The following is a 17,473-nucleotide window of genomic DNA, read 5'->3' as shown; positions in this document are numbered from 1 at the left end:
AGCAAATAGCTTTTATTTGTTTAAAATAATAATTAATATTATTAATACCTTAGGTCAGTTAAGGCCTGTCAGTTTTTTACAAGCAGGTATAGTGTAAATTTAATCAACTATATTCATGTACAGAGCAGACTAAAATGGTAATCATAGTTATTCAACTTTAGAGACCGTTGGCCTTCTACATAGCATTACTGTTAGAGGAAAACAAAAATCTTCAAGATAGCCAAATAGGTTTATAATCCCTTGATATCAAACATAAAAGCAAGGACGTACAAATAATAAAACCACTTTTGTTTTTGTCACCTGCCTCTGACAAATGCAGAATACCTTCTTGCAGCCATGCGCCACATTTCTCCAAATCTGACATTCTCCGACTACAATTAACACATAGCTTTACAAATAGAAAAAAGACTCATGGAAAGAAGTAAGCCTTTGATCAAAACATATCTATACATTTTTATCAAAATATCCCATTTATACCATTTAATATTTTAATATATTTTATATTCTTAGTCCAGTTTTACGATTATTATTATGCTTGTGGTTTATAACACCTTTAAGACAGCTATGATACCTCAGTATTATTTGCGTATGCATTCTTCGATCTGTAGGAAACTGCTAAATTATATTAAAATGGACCTGAACCTGTATTTGTATATTGAACCCACGTTTGATTTATATGATTAAACAGATGAAATAAAAGAACACTATTCATATTTTCACCCGTAAATAAGCCCTATGCTAAGAAAACATAGCTGGATACCCATGCTTCACTGCTTATGACCATTTTTCACACTTACGACAATTGTAGCATTCCCATGGTCTTGACAGACTCTCATTGTCATCATCACCAACTAAGTATATCTGGAAAAACGAAGGCTACTGCTGAGGCCCTGCCATGATATTCCCTATTCTGTGGTAGACATGCCCCTGCACTTTGAATGTTGGCATAAAATTTCCCTCTCTGGATCCAAAAGACGTTATTTTGAAGCATCCGTTGTATTTCCAGGCAGCAGAAAGACAGTCTTTTCCCTTTAACCAGTGTTACAGTAGAAGGAATAGATCCGTCTGAACTGAGGACATCAGCATAAGGAGTGAGTTGTGGCTGGGACACTATGCAGGAGAAATCCGTTGGCTCAGTGGTGGTCGGTGATTGAAACACATGAGGGAATATCTTTCCCACTGCCTTGAGTTTGGAAGCAGTTCCATAGGTGGAACGCATAGACATTTTGGTGAGATAGCGATGTTTAGTACTGTAAGGAGCCCCAGACCACTCCTGAGTGAAGGAGTGAAACGTCTGCCAGTTTGGCCAGAGATAACAGAATGTGAGGCAAGTGGAAGTTGGAACTTTTCATGTGGGGAGGGGGAATAGAACATTTAACTCCTTACCATCAGACCTATTAATATACTGTATATGAATCAGGGGTGGGTTCCTGCCAGTTCTAACCTCTTCTATAGAAGAGGTTCCATAAATCTACAGTGTCGTTTAGAACCGGTTCCAGCTCCCTCCCCCCATCCGTTTGCACATCATCAAGATGAAGAGCGAGAAGAGGAATTCTGGGAGTTGAAGTCCACAAGTCTTAAAGCTGTCAAGTTTGAACACCCTGTGGGGTTTTTTCTAAAGGGGTATGGGGTGCAAAGGTCTTGTAACTTGACAGCTTTAAGACTTGCGTGCTTCAATGCCAGAGTTCCTGAGCCAACATTTTGGTTGCTAAGCAAGAGCATTGTTAAGTGAGTTTCACCACATTTTACAAGTTAGCCACACCCACCCAGTCACATGGCCGGGAAGCCATTCCCACCTCAGCCTTTCTCTTCTTCTCCACCAACATTGAAGCATGTGATCACCTTTTCTGTTCAGGACTCAAGCCATGTGATCCTGTCCAACAATAAACCATCTTTCCAAGCAGCCTCCATGTCTCCAGTGTCTTTTTCCCCACTTGGTGCCGAACCCAAAAGAACATTTCTTTCATCAATAGGATCTACATTGGTTTGTAAATGAGATTTTTCTACACAGTTGTAAACACAACCATACTGTATATATTTGGCAGAAATAATAAGGTTACAAACTTTTCCTACAGGCAGCTACAATGAACACACATTTTATAACAGTCTAAGACCAGATCATAAAATTTAAAACAGCTAAATGCAATTTGAGAGTGCAATAAAATACCATTAAAATAAATCACCTTTTGTTGGTCTAAACTACCAAGTGAGGTCTTATGGCTTCAGCACAGAATTTAGCTATTATATAAGTAATCCTGCAATGAGTCCTTCTGTTATTCCTTTTGAGTATTCTTTTCCTATTCTTCCTATACCAACTCACTGTAATACAGTTAATTAAAGGAGAAACAGTTTTTAAAAGAACAACTTCTCTGTCTTCCAGGCCTTTATTACAAAATGGGGAAATAGCTCAGGCTCTTCAATTGACCAATTTTGCTTTGTTTACTCATTCCAGGGCAAGAGGTCAAATAGGAAAATCAGAAAGGCCACCAGTTTGTTTGTTTTGAAACTGCCAGTGATGTCAGTATTTTTAATTGAGGAATTCTGTTAAAGAGAGGGTAATCACATTTCCTATGCAGACCACATGCAGTGGAGAAAGCTTCCATTCAAACATCTTCCTTGCACAATAGCTTGAATTGTTGAGTGGAAACCAAGAGGGAGGGAGGGAGCAGCTGTAATCAGAAACTGACTTAGATCCAATATGCATAAATATCATAATAAAAAAGGTAGAAAGAAATGAGTTTGCTTAAATCAACTAGACCCAATCAATATCTAATCCAATTCGACTTCACCCAGTTCAATAATTTCAGGAAAAATCTACAGCCATGTCATCCACAATACTAAGTTAAGTTGCTTTTGTCTCCTTAAGTATGTGACTTTTAGTTCATTTAATATTTTGTTTCTATCATCTTACAATTAATGAAGAAAAATCTTGCTTACATTTAAAATGTGCTTGTAAAGAGTCTGCATTGTAGTAGGATAAGGATATTGTTTTTATCAGAAAATTATATCAAGAGTTAGCCAATCTAGAAATACTGTGTTTTTTATCAAGTTGTTAAATTAATTTTAAATCTCCTGCTAGTCAAATGTGGCTTACAAGGCTAATGGATATGTCTATCTCTTTATGGAATAAAGACAATTTAATATAGATAGATTTTATATTTTATAGATTTTTTTTAAAAAATCATTTTTCTACAACTTCAAGTTTTATTGAAGTCTTCTATCCAATTACTAGCCAGTCTGAACCTGTTTAGCTTTTTCAGGATCAAGTAATATTAGTTGGTGGTGCCATCTGTTGTTTTTTAAATATAAAAGCATTCGAATAAATTTAGCCCAATGTAAACAAGCATAGACCCTTGATTAGAATCACATCAGAATAATAATAACCATTACAATGAGTTTGCTATGTTAGTTTGCAAGCATGTTAATTCATGGAATGGGGGAAAGAAGACAGGGAAGCAGACAGGCATTAATATTCAAAGTATAAAGTAGCACTTTTGGATCTGGAAACCTCAATAAAATGGGACTTCCATAGCTTCAAAATTAACCATAAACTGTTGGGAAGAAGCTAAATTGTTCTTGGTTCATGTGGGATCATGATGGAGTTGGTAGTGAAAAGTATGTGGGTTTTTTTCAGCAGATAGTTTTTTTTAGCATGCCAAGAATGATGGCAGAAGGGGCTCTTCTCATTTTCCTCATGAGTAGAAATGGCATTCCTTGTAAATTATTGAAAAGCTTTAATATATGTGGATGTAAAAAAAAGGTCAATGTTGAGCTATGGTGATACTGATTCTTTTGGGTTGTCCCAATTTAAAATTATCTGTTACTACCAGAAGTAAAGAATATGTAAAAGGTACACAAGTTACACAATCCAGTTGTTTGGTGTTTCATTTTATATGTCCTCTTTCCTTTTGTAAATGAATATATTTTCATTCCTTGTGAGTTCTTGAAGTCTATTTCTGAATTATTCTAATTGTGGTTTAGAACTACAAAACAAAAACTGCTGTCAAACAACAATTTAAAAAAAATCAGATATTGAAGTGGGCTTGATTTTATGTGCCATCAGATTGGTGTCTGTTTTTAACCAAGATAGATTTTGTAGTAGAATTCTGGTCCTTTCCATTGCCCAATATATGTGCCCATTGCCTCTGTAATTGAATCCATCCATCTTCTTCCGAGTCATTGTCTTTTTCTTTTTTTCCACTCTTTCCAGCATGATAGATTTCTTCAGAGCTAAATCTCTGAATGTGTCCAACATATAATTTGAGTCTGGCCATTGTGTCTCAAGTGAGAACTCTAAGCTGATTTGCCCTACGATCCACATGTTTTGTTTTCTTGCTTAGCTATGTATATTTTCATATTTTATATTATTGTGTGTGAAAACCATTTTTGTGTTGCATTTGTGCTGATACATAAATAAAGGGAGACTAGTATAGATCTATTTCAAGCTATTTAGTTCTCCTCAGCTAGCCATTTGCTTACTAGGATTCAAACCTGGGCTGTTTTTACATGTTAGGCAGTTGTATTAGCCTCTAAGCCACAAACTCTCCTCCCTTATCAGCTGGTAAGTATCAACAACTGCCTAACATGTAAAAACAGGCCAGGTTCCAATCCCAGTAAGGGTATGGCTAGCTGATGACAGCTAAATAGCTTGAAATAGATCTATACTAGTTTCCCTTTATATATGTATCAGCACAAATGCAACACAAACATGGTTTTCTGCCTGGAAGGCTCCTAGGGTAGAGCTGAAAGGCAAAAGGGAAGCAGTATGCTCCCTCCCATATTTGGGCATGTCAAGTGCTTTGACATAACACTTAATTATTTCCTTGGTTCAGCTGATAAAGGAAGAGAGCTTGTGGCTTAGAGGCTAATACAGCTGCCTAACATGTAACAACAACCCAGGTTTGAATCCCAGTAAGGATATGACTGTATGTATGTATGTATGTATGTATGTATGTATGTATGTATGTATGTATGTATGTATGTATGTATGTATGTATGTATGTATGTATATATATATATATATATATATATATATATATATATATATATATATATATATATATATATATATATTCTTTTTTTATATATTTTAGCTATGTTTATTTTCAGGAGTCTTCTCCAACATCAAAGTTCAGAAGCCCAATATTCTTAACAGTCTACATCAATTTCCATTTTTATACCCAGTGAGAGAGAAAAACAGTCCAATTCTGACCTTTGCAAGTAGCCTTGAACTCCTGCAGAGTATTTTGTATTTGCTATTGCCACTAAAGTGATCATCTATCTCTAGCATCTTTCTGTATTATGGCTACCCAATATACAGTAGGTTTCTGCTTGCTGTAATGGGGCAGCTGTGACAATCTTCAAGCTTCGCATGACCCTTTTGGGATTATTTACTGTCATCATACACTCCTGACATTTTTTGTTCATCCTACCGAAACATCACACACACACACACACACACACACACACACACACAGAGAGCTACCACAATGAGGCAGCACAGTAGGACTTCTGGAAATTTAAGTGGATTTACAATTGCACATTATGGTTGGGAGGCTTTTGATTTCAAACTATTGGCAATATTTAAATAAGCACCTGATGCATTCAGAGTACATATAGACTGGATATACAACAGTTTGTTTGGTGACCAATCAAAGTTACAACAGCACTGAAAAATGTATATTATGACCAATTTTCATAGTTACGACCTTTGCAACATCCCCATGACCATGTGATTAAAATTCAGATGCTTGGCAACTGGTTCATATTTATGACCAATTATGTGGTCATAAATATGGGCCAACTGATCAGTTTTGTGACCTTCTGACAAGCAAAGTCAATGAAGAAGCCAGACTCACTTAACAACCAGGTACCTAACTTATCAACTGCAGTGATTCACTTAACAACTGTGGCAAGAAAGATCATAAAATGTCATTTAACACTCACTTAATAAATGTCTCACTTAACAACAGAACATTTGGGCTCAATTGTGGTCGTAATTCAAGGACTACATGTAGCCTCCCCAAACTGGCATTGGGGCTCAGTCTTGCAACTTTAATATAGCTAGAGAATATTAAATTGAGAGAGGCTTGCCTTAGGCAATTACATAACAACCAAAAAGAATTTGCATACCATTGATATCCAACCACTTCCAGACCTGATTACTATCATCACCTATCAGTATATTAGGAGCATTCCTTTATAAGGAATAAAATATTACACAATATGTATTATAATTGTGTCAGAAATAAAATACATATGAACTAATAGCTGAGAATGTTAAATGCTAAAATATTCTGTTCGCTTACGGTTTGTATCTTAAACTCTAATTAAACATCAATCATAAGCCTTTTTTCCCTTTTAAATTAACTCATTAAAACTACCAAAAAAAAGAATGGAAATAATAATCAAACACTGAACAGAGCCAAAACCTAAATGAACTTCAGGAAAATACAAATATAGAAAACTAGGTTATGAATATTGAACATTACAATGGCTTTAATGAGAAGAAATGTAATAAGATTTCCTAACTGTTTTGCATAGTATTGTTGTGATGGGGAGTAGGGAGCACTGCTTAATCTTTGAGCCTGACATGTAGGGAGGGAATATTTTTCTTTGATGTTGAAATGCTGTTGCTCTACCTTCTCTTTGGAATAAATATTTGCCTCAACCCCCCACTTTTAGCTTTAAAACTAGGACCTCTTAAGAGAAGTTCAAGCCTGAAGGCTTTGCAGCTCTGCATCAGAAGTCCAAGAAAAGAGAAGGGTTGAAATTTACAACAGCTTGGTCATTTCTCTCTCTCTGCAACATAAAAGGAGCTTGCTGTTTAATTGTTTTGTTACCTGCAGAAAAACTGATTGTCAGTCATTGTCAGTATATGAAGTCAACAAAGCAATAAAAAGATATCTTCAATCACTTTTGGGGGTAATGAAATGGATATAAAATCAGCCTTTGCTGATAGTAATCTGGTCTGTCTATTCCATTCAAAGCAACTGGATTTTCAGTTACACACATACCTCCCTGAACTTTCTAAAATCCATAATAGGTAGAGCCTAATGGTACCACGGAAAATGATGGCTTTTTCTAAACCTGAATGTAGAACTATAGTTTGATTTTAGCATGCCCAAACTAGTGCAAGCTAGAACAAATACAATTCCTGCATTTATATACCATTTGTTCAAAACTGCAACATAAACTTTTTATGAAAAGAATTATAGAAAAAAAAACTCTTCTTGGAATTCCATAACATCACCAGCCATTTATGTCAATCCTAAGGTAATCCTGAAGTGAGCCTATGATTTAGGTATATGTTATCAATGGATATATTTAACAAAGGTATAGTTAGAATAGTACTATCACTTCACATTAAAAAGAAAAAACTTATTTGAAAATGACACTGATGAAATGATACATGATTGTTTTAGTAGATATTTTCAAAACCACAACTTATTACAGAATTTTTTTTCACAACGCTATTCTATATAACAAAATAGACAATTATTTTTATTAGTTGGCACTTTTGAAATTTTAATAATTTATATTAAAGGGAAGTAACTTTATACAGGACCAAAATGATACAAAGTGTGTGCAAAGTTACTAACATAATATCCTGCAATGGTAAACGAACATCAGCTACTTTGGATATTCATAACAATAAGATAACTAATGTTTTTATTCTAAATTGTTATTGGATAATGAAGAATAATGTTCTTAGTAAAAGGAGGTGTTCCATGCCGCAAAAAGATACTTCTTAAGTTAGCTGTAAATCAGTTTGCATTTGTAAAGAAAGTTATATTAAAATAAACAGAATTGTTTATTTATTATAAAATTTATTTATCTATTTATCTATTTATTTATTTATTTATTTATTTATTTATTTATTTATTTATTTATTTATTTATTTATTTATTTATTTATTTATTTATTTATTTATTTATTTATTTATTTATTTATAAATTTTATATGCCGCCCAATCCCGAAGGACTCCGGGCGGCTTACAAAAAAGAGGGGGGAAAAGACACATAACGAACACATAACGAAAGTAAACAGTTTAAAATAGCAACACCTCATACATTTATTCTAATCGGGGCTGGACCTCAACAGTGAGGTCAACAGCCCCAGGCCTGCTGGAACAGCCAAGTTTTAACAGCTTTCCTGAAGGCCATGAGAGTGGGTATGGTCTGGATCTCTGGGGGTAGCTGATTCCAAAGAGTCGGAGCAGCCACAGAGAAGGCTCTCCTCCGGGGGCCCGCCAGCCGACACTGTCTGGCTGACGGCATCTGAAGGAGACCCAATCTATGGGATCTTACTGGCCACTGGGAGGTATGTGGCAGTAAGCGGTCTCGAAGGTACTCTGGCCCTAAGTCATGTAGGGCTTTAAAGGTAATAACAACACTTTGAATTGCGTTCGGAGACCAATTGGTAGCCAGTGCAGCTCGCGGAGGACAGGTGTAACGTGGGTGTACCTCGGTGCACCCAATATCGCTCGCCCGGCAACATTCTGAACTAACTGCAGTCTCCAAACGCTTTTCAAGGGTAGCCCTTTGATTAAAGTTATACTATTGCTGTCTCTGATATTTGGTAACTCAGTGTTGAAAAATTGGTCTATGCAGTTCAATTAACTAGGTCAATGAATTATGTGCCTTATACAACAAAGTAGTTTTTGTGTTTAACTTCTAGTACAAACCCAAACTACCTGGTTATTATTAATTCACAAACTAGACTGAATATATATGTTTGCTTGCTTCACTCACTAAAAAAGGACAAGAAAGAAGATTGCTAAGTTTTGGGCCAGCTGAAACATACAAGCTTACTTATTCCTCGAAGTATTGTTCAGACCAGACAAAATCAGCTGAAATGCTATTGAATGATGTTTCTGAGTTCTGCTTAAAGGTCTAATCAACAGTGTGGAGACTAGAACTGAGATCTTTTCAGTGATGTTACCCCATATATAGATCTGTCCTAGGAAACCTTAGCCTCGCCTTAGTACTAAGCCTTGAAAGTCATATTTGCTCACCCAGATGTTAATAGCCCAACTCAATAGGACACCTATAAAGGACTGTTGCTCCAGTAACTTAAATGTTACATGCTTGCATTTATTATGCTATTATTGTAAACTGTTTTTCCTCTGAACTTTGCTGGAAGGAACAGTGAAAAATAACAGTGTTGTTGCTGTTAGTTGTGAAGTTATGTCTGACCCATCACGACCCATGGAAAACGTTCCTCCAGGCCTTCCTGTGCTCTACCATCCCCCAGAGTCCATTGAAGCTCATGCCTACTTGAACCAGCCAACTCATTCTCTGTCATCCCCTTCTCCTTTGCCCCCAATCATTCCTAGCATTAGGCTCTACTCCAGGGAGTCCTTCCTTCTCCTTAGATGGCCAAAGTCTTTGAGTTTCATCCACAGGATCTGGCCTTCTAAAGAACAGTCAAGGGTGATCTCCTCTAGGACTGACCGGTTTGATCGCCTTGAGTCCAAGGGACTAGCAGGAGCCTTCTCCAGCATCACAGTTCAAAGGTCTCAATCTTTGCCGCTCAGCCTTCCTTATGGTCCAGCTTTCATAGCTATACATTGCAACTGGGAAAACTATTGCCTTGGCTATATGCACTTTTGTTGGCAGGGTGATGTGTCTGCTTTTTAGTATGCTGTCTAGATAAAAGTAATGTACATATCAAATAAATAACCCCAAGATCCTTTGCATGCATGCCAAGGCTTGCACGCTGAACTAACCTTGTACAGATTTTAATCTCAGGAAGAATACACATTGATTATATCCTTGGTATACTGTGAACACACTTGTTGCATAAATTAGCCAACCCAAGGATAAACTCACTGTTCAAGTGCACTGACTGCATTCTGCCATGGTTTATAGACCATGGTTCACTGAATAAACAATAATTTGCTAAGTGACCAGAATGAAACCAGAGTTTTGTTTAGTGCAATATGTGAACTCAATCTAGCGAAATATTGAATGTACAGCTATAAGAGGAAGAAAATAAAAATGTCCATATCAGGTGAAAGGTTTAAACATCAACTGACTGCAATTTTGGTCAGTAGTCTGAAGAGAGTAGGAAATGTGTGCCTTCATTTCTGCCTATAGCAATAATGTGATGCTGGCGGAACTGCTCTGACATTAATCATCTGCAGCTTTTAAGTCAGCCTGTCTCAGAAATGCCTGCAATTGTGTGACTTAGCAGATCCACTGGAAAACTTTTATCCCTCACTCTCCTTTTCTAGCCAGAGATCAAGATCATCAAAAGAAATTCAGAGAAGCAGCAGAAAGAAGAGCTTCAAGGCAACCATTTATAAAAGTACAACTATAGAGGAAATGGGGTTTTGTGCATTCTTGAAAGATCAATTGGTGTATTTATTAAGACATGAACTCCTATAATTTGGATGGAAACATCCCATTGAACAATGATGGATTTCACTCCAGTATTGCAGTTTAATTCACTTGAGAGGGCGGATGGGATTTTTTTTTCCTGGACAGGCACAAGATTGTACCTTAGTCCGTCAAGGGTTTTGGCATCTAAAATCAAAGAAATATAAAACCATGGGCTGATAGCTGGAGACTGTTTTTTTCAAGATACATGGACAAACAGCAACCCCGCAAACCACATTTCCGAGCGTCCCACTTGACCCTTTCAGCAGAGATGAGGGTGAATCTGACCACGACCGTTTCTAAACCTGGAGGATCCGGAAAAGTAAATAAGGAATTCCCTCTCTCCACCCCCACCCATAAAAAGGCATTGAATTCCACCACTCTGCACCAAGACACAACCCAGGAGACCGCCGACCACCGCTGTCTCCAAACTTTCAAGGACAACAGCGAGACCGCCCTTCAATCTTTCCCCGTCTCGGGCTCCTTCTTCCCTGGGAGGGTCTGATGATCTCTGGCTTTGCTCAACCCCGAAGCCCCAGATCAAAAAGAAGAAGAAGAAGAAGGGAGTGGCTGCCTTCAAACACGCTCGCTTGTCTCCCGTGCCACCACACACGTTCATTTTCCAAGGGAAAAAAACAAACTGCAGGGCCGTTAGCAAGTGAGCAACAGATCAGAGTTAAGAGCTTTCCTATACACATGCACGTAAACCGGCGGCGAAGAGATTTCAGACAAGGGCGGACGGACACCCCAAAGAGAGAGAGAGAAAGAGAGAGAGAAAGTCACTCACCGTGCGATCCTGCACCGGTGCTTGTGGGCGCAGCGTCCTCGTGGCCAACCTCTCATCAGGAGCTTCCCTGCCGAACTTCATCTGCCGCCCTTACGGCTGCCGTAAGTGTTTTCCCCCCCGCGCGTCCTTATCTGCCCTGACTCGTGAAGTCAGATCCGAAAGCGTCCGAGGTGAAAGAAAATACGGGACTTAAGAACCGCTGCCTTCGCTCCTCCGCCCTGCCGTCATCGCCACCCACCAGTCACGGTAGAATGAAGAGCTGCGGATGGTCCGCACACAAAGCTCCCACCGGGTCCTAGCGCCGGCCTCATCCATTCGGAAGACTCCGTAAAAGGGGGAAGTGGAGGGACAACAGAAAGGCTTGCATTTGATTTGATTTAGTAGTACAGAGAGAGAGAACTAGCTCTGAAATTTCGGAAATGGTGCAATAGAATAGGAATTAAAACTAGCTCGTCTCACTTGGATTTTATTTGGGAAATGCTACTCGGATTTTTCAAGAATCTTTTTTCCTCACATCTTTGATGGACTCTTGTCTCTCCTGTCTGACAAAATAGGCTAGCGAGGGACTAGTAGTTCCATGTTTAAGGGAGGTGGGGATGTCATTGTATGATTGACCGAAAAATATTCTCCCTCAACACAAAATAGCTTTTTTAATATAAAGGTGCCTTTTAGAACACTTTTGTTCTAAGGCTTTTGAGGCTTTTGTTATCAATGTATTGATGATGCTTTACACTTATAGGTCATGGATCTGTGCTGTTTCACATTTTTTTCGTTGTTTAACATCACATAGGAAACTATTGGGCAGGTCACTCAGATTTTCACAGTACCCTCAGATATGCTAGCAAGTCCTAGCTCTATTGCTTTCTATCTTTCAGATACAAGGAGACAATTAGCATCTTAAACATTGCCTGATTTCAATAGGATGAAAAGTGGAGAACAAGATGAAATTAAATTGTTGGTAAGGAAAAGACTGGGGGGTCTGAAACTGAGGTGAATCTTCTTCAGGAAACTTTAATCCCTCAGTAAAAATGTTCCTTGAACCTCCTCCTGGTTGTCACTGGCTTTGCAGGTATCAGCTGAGTCATGAGCAAATTCACACAATTACAGTTAGTGCACCAATTGTAAATTGTACTTTAGCCAGTCAGACTTAAAAAGAGTCCTTAAAAATTCAGTTGATACACAGTGGATCAGCCAGATTGCTGACCTATGAAGAGTTCAAGGATCCCATTGTTCCTGTACTGAAATATCTTGGCTACCAATTGCCTGCCAGACATCATTTAAGATGATTTTTATAGCCCTAAGTAGCTTACTGGCATCCATATCTCAGTTGCTGGGTTTTTTTCACTATTAAATGTCTTACTCAAATTAAAGTTATGGTTTAATAAAGCTTTAAAAGTATTTCTACCTGCTGAATGCCAGAACACTGCATATAGTGGGTGTGGGTGGGTGTTGCAAGAAGATCAGATTGATGAAAGCAACATCACAGCATGGCCACAGAAGCCCCACCTCTTTCCTGGATGCATCACATCACACAAGTCTCAAGAGTGTGGAAATTGCATGGCATTGCTTTTGTCATTGTGATGCTGAAAGATCCTACATGCCAATACCCCAAGCCAAATCATTTTTTCAGTAGTTGTAAAGCTGAACATGCCTTCTTGATCCTAATGCTTTTCGCACACTCACTCTCTGAATCTCTTCCATACCTCCCATCGATTCAGATTTAGAGAACAATTCTTTCATAGATGGAAGATATTGAAAGCTTAAACTTCTGGCCTCTTCAGCTGGAACATCTCACAGCCCAGCCTACATCAAGAATAACTATGAAGATAAAATGGAGGTGTAATCTGACGAAGTCCACTATGAATGTAAACTAAAAGGAGAGGAAAATATAATAAACTATTAAAGAAGCATATATTGTATGCATCAACACAAATTAATAATAAAATCTGGACTGGGGGGGTCGTATTTCACATTTTCTGCTCTGGAAACCTGAGAAGGCTGCACTGTGACGGAACAACTCATTCACCATCTGTTCCATAACAATCACAGTATGGAATTTTCTTACATGTTTATGGCTATTTCTGCAATATTGGCAGAATGAGGAGCTGTACATTCTTACTATATTACTGACTAATTGTCATAGATAGAGAAGTAATGGAAAATGTCAAAGAAGCTACAGTAAATATTCATGGAATCTTGGTGAAAAGAAAAACACATCTTGATATCTTTTTCATCAAATTAAAAACATTATTGAGTTCACCCAAATGTCTTTTGTGTCATATTACACCCTTTGTGTAGTTTGGTCCCAATTCTCAGTGAAAGATAGAAATCTGAACTCACCAAACATAACTTTTTTAAAAAAATCAGGCTTTTTCTATATGCATGTATAGAATAGAACGGAATGGAACAGAACAGAAAAGAACAGAATAGAATAGAATAATAGAGTTGGAAGGGACCGTGGAGGTCTTCTAGTCCAACCCGCCGCTTAGCCAGGATACCCTATACCACTTCAGACAAACATTATCTAATCTCTTCTTTAAAACTTCCAGTGTTGAAGCATTTACAACTTCTGGAGGCAAGTTGTTCCACTGATTAATTGTTCTAACTGTCTGGAAATTTCTCCTTAATTCTAAGTTGCTTCTTTCCTTGAGAACACAAATGCAACTCCCCCTCAGATATCCATAGATCTGTTACGGCAAACCTATGGCATGTGTGCCAGAGGTGGCATGCAGAGTCCTCTCTGTTGGCACGCACACCATCACCCCAGGTCAGATCTCCATGGCATTTGTTTTGTGAGCTTATGTTTCCCTGAAACAACAAAACAGAAGCTCATGAAAGAAAAAGATCTTACCTCTTGCCATGCTGCAGGTGTTGGGATGGCCCACCTCCCACTGGCCAGCTGGTCTTTGGGTGTCTGCTGTGCATATGCACATGTCTATGCATGTGCGTGCACATGTCCAAGCATACATGCATGCACACCTTTCAGTTTGGGCATGCATGTGCAGTTTGGGCCCTCAGTGTCTAACAGGTTCACCATCACTACCATAGATGTTTTTTTCAAGAAGCAACTGGACTGTCACCTTCCGGCGTTCACGTTGCATACAAACAGAGATTCAGTTTGTTTGGTGAAAAACTTTTATCTCTATCTAAGAAACTACATGATAACCAGCACTAAATGACAATGATACAAATGTAATCAAATCCAAGTTAGTTCTAACCAAGTTAACACCATCACCCATATATATATGCCATTACCCCACCCAGCTCCACCCACAACTCCACCCAGATGACACCCACCCACCATCACTAATCACCATGACCCACACCCTCAGCCACACCCCCAGTCAGTGTCATCATAGCCTCTTTCCTGGTTAGCCTCATTGGAGCAAAAGAGTTACATCAGAGTAGGCAGTTGCATCCAAGTAGAAGAGTTACACCAGAGTAGGCATTTGCACCCCAGTAGAAGAGCCACATTCAGCTACAGGCTCAATCGACATCAGAGAGGCAACATCAACGTGGCAGCGTTAGTGGCATGTAAGTATGGCCGAGCGGGCATGGTGATGGACAGGTCCCTTCTGGATGGCAGCCTGAGAGCTGACATGCTGCCCCCCTACCAGTGGAGAGGATTCTGGAAGAAAAAAAGCACTATTAGCAGTATCCTCTATAGGTTTATCTGGGTATCGACAATGGAACCGGGCTATCAGGCGTGGTGCGTGCACCTCAGATGACTTTACCTATGATGCATCTGTAAACGGGTATCCCTTCCAAACTACTAAATACTGTAAAGTGCCATGACGATGACGGGAATCTACTCTCTGTTCAATTTCATAATGGCGTTCACCATCAACCTGCACCGGAGACGGTGGTGTTGGAAGATGCAGCCCAGTGGTGGTCACCAGCTTGAGTAAACTGCTGTGAAACATCGGGTGGGTTTTCCCCAACATGAGAGGCAGCTTTAATTCTACCGTGACCGGATTAATTACTCTGACGATTGGGAATGGACCTATGAATTTGGGACCCAGCTTACGACAGGGCACTTTAAGGTGTATATACTTGGTAGATAAAAATACCTTATCCCCGACCCGAAATGTTGGTTGTGGACTGCATTTTTTGTCGGCGTGTCTCTTGTACGTGTCTCCTGCAACCCGCAATGCTTTTTGGACATTTTCCCACACTGGATACATGTGGTCTATCCATTCCTTTATAGTTCCGTGATCAGCAGTGGCTTGAGGACATTCAGGTATAGCCAGGAAATCAAACCCATTCACAATATGGTAGGGGGTATACCCAGTACTACTATGTACTGCATTGTTATGTGCAACTTCAGCAAATGTCAGTAGACACACCTAGTCAGTTTGCTGGTAATGCACATAACAACGGAGATACCGTTCCACTGCAGCATTAGTTCTCTCTGCTGTGCCGTTGGTAGCCGGACGGAACACAGAACTCAAACCCTGAGAGGACCCCACCCTCTTCAGGAAAATGCACCAAAATTGAGCAGTAAACTGTACCCCATGATCTGAAATTATACATTTAGGTATACCATGCAAACAGTAAATATGTACTAGGAATAGTTTGGCCAATTTTTTAGTTGACGGAAGCCCTGGACAGGCAATGAAATGAGCCTGTTTTGAGAACAAATCAACAAATCAACTACTGTCCAGGTAACAATATTTCCCCTATTCTCTGGCAGCTCCACAATGAATGTGCCCACAATTGGGAACTCGGTGTCTAACAGGTTTGCCATCACTGCCATAGATGTTTTTTTCAAGAGGCAACTGGACTTTTTGGTTTTTCTTTGAAGACATTTTGCTTCTCATCCAAGAAGCTTATTCTGCTTCTCCAGGATATCTCTGCTAACAAACCTGCCCACCAGTGCAATTCAGTTTAAGATTCAGGCATCATCCAATTCAAGAGAAAATTCACTTGAGAGAGTACAGTCTCTCTATTTGCCGGCTCCAGCAACCCAGGCCACCAAACCACTACTGGTTCAGCTGAACCAGTCTGAACCAGTAGAAACCTACCACTGTTGCAGATGTTTCATCACCCTAACTATGTAACATCATCAGTGCTAGTAAGCAGTGCTGTTGCTGTCAGTTTTTATTCTGGTGTCTTGCCTGTCTCTGTGAGATGGGGGTCTTAGGGATTCTTTAGTTGGGCTGTTTATTACACCCACATAACACCCATACGCAGTTTCCTGATACCAGATTAAGAGAAATAACACCTGTTAAGAAGGGGGACCTTGCAGGCTAGACATTGGTAGTAGGAATTTATGAACATACTTTAGAATGTGACAGAAAGAAATTGATTATGTGCCATCAAGTCAGGTTTTCTTTTAGCAACCAACTTCTGATAGATGATCTATCCGTCAGGTTTCCCAAAGATAAAACCATCACTTTTTATAGTCCATCCACCTTGCTGCTGATATTTTTTCTTTCTAATAATGTTGGCATTATAGATTCCTCGATGGAGAAGGAGGGAAAGGTAACAACAACAACAATTTCAATCGCTTGATTATCCCCTCAAGCATACACATCACAATATATTATAAAGCACAAAACAGAACAAAATAGCAATCAAATTCTTTCTCTCCCTCCCTGTTTTTACTATTTAACATTGAAAGCACCCAAGAGCAAACATTTAAAATGTGTCATTTTGTTCCTCTTATACCCCAAAGATTCAAATATCTATTGTTTTCATTTGTAGAAACAAAACTTCGGAAAACAGACTTCAGATTTCATAAATATTTCAAGAGAAGTAGTTCCTTTAGTGTCTTTCAAATTGATAGTCTTAACAACACTAATAACTTTATTATGGCATAAACTCCCAAGATTAAAGGCAGATTTGTTAGATATTTATGTGTTCTGATGTAGAGGGAAAAGGATGAATATAAGAATCAAATGATAATGAAAATACTATACTGTTTCATAATACTACAATATATACCATAATAATTACATTAAAACATATGTAAATGAAGCATAAAGACAATTTTCAATAGTAGAAAAACAGTTTTTCATTCAAGGACAAAAGCAAACTTAAAGTAAAACCATGTCAAAGCTATTACAATGTTCCTTTAAAGTTTGACACAATGAGAAAGGGTGGGAAAGCCTTCCACGTTTCTAAAATAGCATACATGCCTTTCTGATGCCATAATCCTGCTGTTTCTCACCCTGATGAATCATTCATGATGGAAATGATCAAAGCCATAGAATTTCCTGTCCTAAACCTCACCCCTGAAAAGGACATTTTCCATCCATGGGAGAAGTAAAAAAAATAGAGGCAGATCTTTTTACTTTGCAAT

General features: G+C 38.6%; 1 protein-coding gene across 1 annotated transcript in view; it reads right to left on the bottom strand.

Moving 5' to 3' along the window:
• The window catches only part of SPSB4 (splA/ryanodine receptor domain and SOCS box containing 4), a 163,255-nt gene extending 151,973 nt beyond the window's left edge, over positions 1-11,282 (bottom strand). The window contains exon 1 of the mRNA XM_014076447.2: positions 11,170-11,282. The gene's annotated coding sequence lies outside the window, so the exon portion shown is untranslated. The remainder of the gene's footprint in view (positions 1-11,169) is intronic.
• Between the last annotated feature and the right edge of the window lie 6,191 nt (positions 11,283-17,473).

Source organism: Thamnophis sirtalis, unplaced genomic scaffold, assembly GCF_051295495.1.
Source record: "Thamnophis sirtalis isolate CommonGarterSnake01/CBP01778 unplaced genomic scaffold, rThaSir2_p1.2 scaffold_11, whole genome shotgun sequence".
NCBI classification, from domain to species: Eukaryota; Metazoa; Chordata; class Lepidosauria; order Squamata; family Natricidae; genus Thamnophis; species Thamnophis sirtalis.
This window is presented reverse-complemented; position numbering and strand designations above follow the sequence as displayed.